Here is a 6,884-nt window from a genome sequence, read left to right as displayed (position 1 = left end):
GAATTTGCAGTTAAAACTCCATGCTGCCGCAAGGATAAATTCCAGGAGAGAGATGTCATAGATTCACAGTGGCTTTATTCAACGCGTTTCAGGGGTCTCATGCCCCCTTCATCAGGAAATATCACCTGGAATTTATCCTTGCGGCAGCGCGGAGTTTTAACTGCAAATTCCCATTGAATACATGACTTCTTCTGGTCACTGAGGACCTGTGGATCTGCAGCAGCCACCAACATATATTCTCTTATCTCATCCTAACCAGGTGAGCAAGTTTCTTGATATAGTCTTTCCTTTGTAATGTGGATAAGACACTATTGCACTTTGTCTCCCCATTCCATTGCAATAGTTGTTTCGAAATCTGGGCACAACTTCATCAAGAGGTCAGGCTTGAGCCCAAGATGGAAGGCTGGTTGCTGATTGCCCTTGGATTTGCCACTTTCCCAATTGTATTGGAGCCCTGGAAGGGAAGCACATCCGTGTGCGTAAGCCGCCAAACTCAGGGTCCCAATTCTATAATTATAAACAACATTTTTCTGTAGTTTTATTGGCCCTGGTCGACAGTCACTACAGGTTTATAATTGTAGAAATTGGGGCCTATGGAAGAACTGGAGACTCTAGAGTCTTCAATTCTTCCATTATGGGTTGGCAGCTGCGCAATAACCAGTTGGACCTACCACCACCACGTCAGCTTCTAGGCTCCAATCAAGAATCTGTGCCTTATGTCCTTGCTGCCGATGAGGCCTTTCAATTAACCCGGCATGTAATGAGGCCATACTGTATCCCAGTCGAAACCTGGACCACTGGCGCAGAATCTTTAACTTGCGCCTATCATGCGCACGACGACTGGTGGAGTGCGTCTTTGGCATTCTTTGTGCTAAATGGCGGGTTCTCCAGTTAGCCATTCAGCTGAGTGAAGCAAACGTTAATGAGGTCATCAAGGCATGTGTGGTCCTACATAACTTCACCCAAATTCATGACTGCTCCTCATCTGATGGTGCTGAAGGTGTGTTGGGCAATGTGGATAGGTCTAGACCACATGTGATCCCTCCCCATCATCCGCTCTCTGGCCTGAAAGTACGTGATATTTTTATAAATTATTTTGTAACTCCCTCAGGGTGCTACTCCCTGGTAAGAGCATGCTGTATCTATGTTGTAACGTTAAAATTTTGGAGGATATAAATACCATTTTTGTTTTTAAGTTGGTGTGTGTTTTCATTTACATTATCTTAAACATTTACTTTTTTTGTGGTCCAAGTTAGGAATTCAATAAGAGACCAAACTCTGCTTTTCTGAACTTATTATCAAGCCAAAATATAACTTTGGATACCTCAAACCATATTACACTCATATGGCTTTTGTGCCCATACAAATTTGGGCATACATTTTTTGGCATATTTGTGAAACCAAATATTTGTACAGAGCAAGAAATTTGCCAAAGCAAATAAAAAATTAAAATTTCAGCTATTTACAAATTGTGGTAGGTTGGGGGTGGTGATGGCGGGAGTCATGCCTCACTTTGGTGCTAGGTTTGGTGACCAACTTGGCCTTCACCCTGTGTGGGTGCATAATCTCCAGGATCATGGTGCTGAGTGGAGAAATGGCCTGATGGATAGTGGAGATGATACTCCTGGGGATTCTGGTAGCCACGTGAGTCATACCCCCCAATATGGTCATGTCGTCCAAAGCCAGGTTGGGACCAGCCTCCAACACTGAGTCTGAACAAGTGGCCATATTGGGCAGATGGATGATAAGCTGCAATTTGGGCCTGTGGTGGCCAAGGTTGGGTTGGGGGAATGGGGTGAGGTGTAGGCACACATGTAGAAGGTGCCTCAGATCCATATTGAGCCTGCACTTCTGGGTTTGGTGAAACTCGGAGCAGGTTACGGGGTGACAGCTGCCGCCACTCCAAAAACTCAAATACCTCATATAGGGTATCGGGGGGTGTGCCTGCATCAATGAGGATCTGAATGGATCCTCCCACACGTAGCCTCACCTCATGGGGTAGGGGATGGAGGTACTGGGCCAGGCTGCGGGAATATGCCTCCTCACCCTCATCCTGGGCAGCCCTGGACAGATAATTGAGCACCCCCATGTCAACATGCCTCCTGGTATCAGAGGCAGGGATCTCTCGCCTTCATCGGCCACGGCGGATTATGACAGCAGGCTGGGGGGAGGCCTCAAGATGCACAGTAGGGCTGCTGCTGTTGCCCTGGTCCTCAAGGCTGCCGGGTGCAGGTGCTGGTACTGGTACAGGTACTGGTGCTGGTGCAGGTGGAGCTTGGGGGATGCAGCTGGAAGGCTCAGAAGATGGGCCAGCCACCTCTTCACCTCCCCCACCCGGATCTATAATGGCCTCAGAATCCGACCCTGTCTCCCTCTCAGTGAGGTTGGACGGAGTTCTGTTATGAAAAGTGAAAAAAAAAACGGAGATATGACCCTAAACACCATATGTGTAATGTGGTGTGATGTATGTACTTACGGTCTGAGATCCAGAATGGAAGCCAGAAATGCCAGCTGGTCATAATAGATATACTTCCTCTTGGTCCGCTGCTGACGTTCCCCCCTCTATTGGATGCGGATGCTGCGCCAGCGTCTCATGACATCTTCCACTGCAACAAAATAATTTATTAGTACACTGCGCAAATTTCACCAACACTTTGAGATAAATTTACTAGTGTTATGTGGCCTAATAAGGTGTCAGTTAAACCTAAGCTCGATTACACAGGATGAGCAAAACATACACATAATAATATTTTATGGACTAATAGGAAAATGTGTTATTTAGTGCAGGTAATATGATTTTGAATAAATGATAGAACTTACTAATTTGTTGCTGTCCTTCACGTGGACGGTCCACAAAATCCGGAAACATTTGTACCCAGATGCGCCTCCATGCCGCCCCTTTTCTGGCCCGGTCAGAATAATGTGCATCCCTCTGGTCCCAAAGTTCTGGCCTTTCTTGCACCAGAACAATAAGCATTTCTACATTTACACTACCGTTCAAAAGTTTGGGGTCACCCAGACAATTTTGTGTTTTCCATGAAAACTCATACTTTTATTAATCAAATGAGTTGCCAAATGAATTTAAAATCTAGTCCAGACGTTGACAAGGTTCGAAAAAAAGATTTTTATTTGAAATAATTTTTTCCTTCAAACTTTGCTTTCGTCAAAGAATGCTCTTTTTGCAGCAATTACAGCATTGCAGACCTTTGGCATTCTAGCAGTTAATTTGCTGAGGTAATCTGGAGAAATTTCACTCAATGCTTCCAGAAGCCCCTCCCACAAGTTGGTTTGGCTTGATGGGTACTTTTTGCGTACCATACAGTCAAGCTGCTCCCACAACAGCTCAATAGGGTTGAGATCTGGTGACTGAGCTGGCCACTCCATTACAGAGAGAACACCAGCTGCCTGCTTCTACTCTAAATAGTTCTTGCATAATTTGGATGTGTGCTTTGGGTCATTGTCATGTTGTAGGATGAAATTGGCTCCAATCAAGCGCTGTCCACAGGGTATGGCATGGCATTGCAAAATGGAGTGATAGCCTTCCTTATTCAAAATCCCTTTTACCTTGGACAAATCTTCCACTATGCCAGCACCAAAGCAACCCCAGACCATAACATTACCTCCACCATGCTTGACAGATGGCATCAGGCACTGTTCCAGCATCTTTTCAGTTGTTCTGCATCTCACAAATGTTGTTCTGTGTGTGATCCAAACACCTCAAACTTGGATTCGTCTGTCTATAACATTTTTTACCAGTCTTCCTCTGTCCAATGTCTGTGTTCTTTTTCCCATATTAATATTTTCCTTTTATTAGCCAGTCTCAGATATGGCTTTTTCTTTGCCACTCTGCCCTGAAGGCCAGCATGCTGGAGTCACCTCTCCACTGTAGACGTTGACACTGGCATTTTGTGTGCACTATTTAATGAAGCTGCCAGTTGAGGACCTGTGAGGTGTCGATTTCTCAAACTACAGGCTAATGTACTTGTCTTGTTGCTCAGTTGTGCAGCGGGGCCTCCCCCTTCTCTTTCTACTCTGGTTAGAGCCTGTTTGTGTTCTCCTCTGAAGGGAGTAGTACACACCATTGTAGGAAATCTTCAGTTACTTGGCAATTTCTCGCATGGAATAGCCTTAATTTCTAAGAACAAGAATAGACTGTCGAGTTTCACATGAAAGTTCTTTTTTTCTGGCTATTTTGAGAGTTTAATGGAACCAACAAATGTAATGCTCCAGATACTCAACTAGTTCAAATGAAGGTCAGGTTTATAGCTTCTCTAATCAGCCAAACTGTTTTCAGCTGTGCTAACATACTTGCGCAAGGGTTTTCAAAGGGTATTCTAACCATCCATTAGCCTTCTTACACAGTTAGCAAACACAAAGTACCATAAGAACACTGGAGTGATGGTTGTTGGAAATGGGCCTCTATACGCCTATGAAGATACTGCATTACAAACCAGACGTTTGCAGCAAGAATAGTCATTTACCACATTAACAATGTATAGAGTGTATTTCTGAATCATTTAACGTTAGCTTCATTGGAAAAAACTGTGCTTTTCATTCAAAAATAAGGAAATTTCTAAGTGACCCTAAACTTTTGAACTGTAGTGTATGTAGGTAGACATGATGCTTGACTCCGTGGAGGAGTTCTTCCGGGATGTCTGGAGCTTTATTTGAGATAATTAGCATGTCTAAGCTTCCTGATAATGGCTGAGGCCATTTCCTGTCACCTGGAAAAGTCTTGCGTATTTCTCGCAAGTCACACATGTGGTCCGTGTGTAATCCGTATTTTTCTCGCCCCCATAGACTTGCATTGGCGTATTTTTGGAGGAATACGCTGACAATCGCAGCAAGCTGTGATTTTCTCAACCCGTAAAATGCGGCTGAGAAATATACGGCTGATGGGAGCTGCCCCATAGAGAAACATTGGTCCTTGTGCAATGCGTTGTTTTTGCGCCTCTCATTCTTCCGTACTTCTCTCTAGTGTAACGCCAGCCTTAGGCCGGGGTCACACTAACCGACGCAAAATACGGTCTGTATTTTGCATGCATAATACGGATGAATGACCCCTAAATAGTGCTCCGTATGTAATCCGTAAGCAAGGTGTGGTCGCGTATTTTGCGCATGTCAGCATCCGTATGTAATCCATATGCAATCCGCATGGCATCCGTATTCCGAGATTTTCTCGCAGGCTTGCAAAATGGACATTTAACGGTTTTGAGGCCTGCAAAATATTTAAATCATTAGCCTGCACCCTATTTATTGTCTCAGGAACAGGTGGCTGCCTCCATTCTGTCCATTTGTGACCTTGCCATGACTAGGTATGTTGATGTTGTATGTGCAACATCGCAGACAGTCTGACTTTCAACACAACTGAGCAGGTTCTCTTCAACTGGCTTTTATCACACCCCTTAGGTCAACCATACCCAGTCATAGTGGATCCACAGAGGAGGAGACTTTTGAGGCAACGACTGACAAGAAGTCATTTTCACCGCCTCTATTCTTCTCTGCGGGATCATCCTAAAAAATTTTACCAATACTGTCGCATGAGCCTTGCAACATTTGATCTACTCTTGGAGACAGTGCGCCCTGGGATAACCTTTCAGGACACAAGGATGCGCAAAGCTATATCTGCAGAGGAGCGACTTCTACTCACATTACGGTATGTACTACTCAACTACATTCTCTATGTTCATGATGTGTTGGCCAAAGTATGTATTTTTGAATTTTTGGACTAAGTTTTATACCCTCATCTTATTCCAGATATATTTAAACTTACAGACCAGAATGTTATGTGTAATATGTCCGGAATATCACGTAGTCATTGTGCGACCAAATATATGTGTGTTAGTAGATATGAATCAATAAAAAGTTTTGTATGTATGTACCTGGTGTTGTGTTAATTTGTGCATTCTAAAATGTTCAATTTCTGTTGTTCTTCAGCTTCCTGTCCACTGACCTGTCTTATGCCGCCCTCCACCATGAGTTTCTCATTGGAAAATCTACCATTTCTGGCATAGTCAGGTCGACATGTAGTGAAATATGGTCAAGACTACATCAACTCGTCATGCCCTAGTCCAGGATGGAAGACTGTTTGAGGACTTCAAGGGACTTTGAGGAGCAATGTCAGTTTCCTAATTGTATTGGGGCCCTTGATGGCAAACATATCCGGGTGCGTAAGCCGCCGAACTCTGGCTCCCAATTCTTCAATTATAAGCAATGCTTTTCTGTTGTATTGTTGGCTCTGGCCGACCCTCAATGGGTCGCCCTCCCAGGGCTGTGGGGTACTCGGTACCAGGCCGGTGTCAGGGGGATGTGTCACAGCAGCTGTGACCCGGTCCATGGCCCTGGGCGCCCAAGTAATGGGGGAATTGAAATGGTGGAATTTGGTTAGATGAATAGTTCGTGAGGCCACCTGTGGTGCTCGGCAAGGGAGGTGTTAAGCCGACGCTGCATGCAGATCCGCTGGGACTGATGATATGGTGCAGCAAAGATGTAAAAGCTCCTGTTGTGAGTTCATTTTCCCCTTCGTCACTGAGGTCTGGTGAACTCCCTATTCTGGTAAAGGAAGGTAATGAGCCTGATTATCAGGCACCTGAGCCTAATGAGGATGACTGGCTGAGTGGAGTCACTGACTGGATATAAGGCTGCCGACACCCTTCTGCCCTGCGGGTGATTTCTCTGTGGACGTCTAGGACACCAGTCTGATTCCTGCTCCTCTAAAGCTAAGTTTTCTGCTTTACCTGTTAGCTTTTGTGTTTTGTTTTTGTTTTCCTTGCTTTTCTGGATTTTGCCATTCCCTGCTGGGATGAGCTGAATCTCCTTTTGCCGGTTGCTCTGTCTTCAGAATATTCCTGAGTACTGACATAGCCTTTTTGAAGCCTAGCGTC

This window comes from Dendrobates tinctorius, unplaced genomic scaffold, assembly GCF_039654945.1.
Source record: "Dendrobates tinctorius isolate UK_male_01 unplaced genomic scaffold, ASM3965494v1 ptg000114l, whole genome shotgun sequence".
NCBI classification, from domain to species: Eukaryota; Metazoa; Chordata; class Amphibia; order Anura; family Dendrobatidae; genus Dendrobates; species Dendrobates tinctorius.
Note: the sequence above shows the minus strand (reverse complement) of the source record.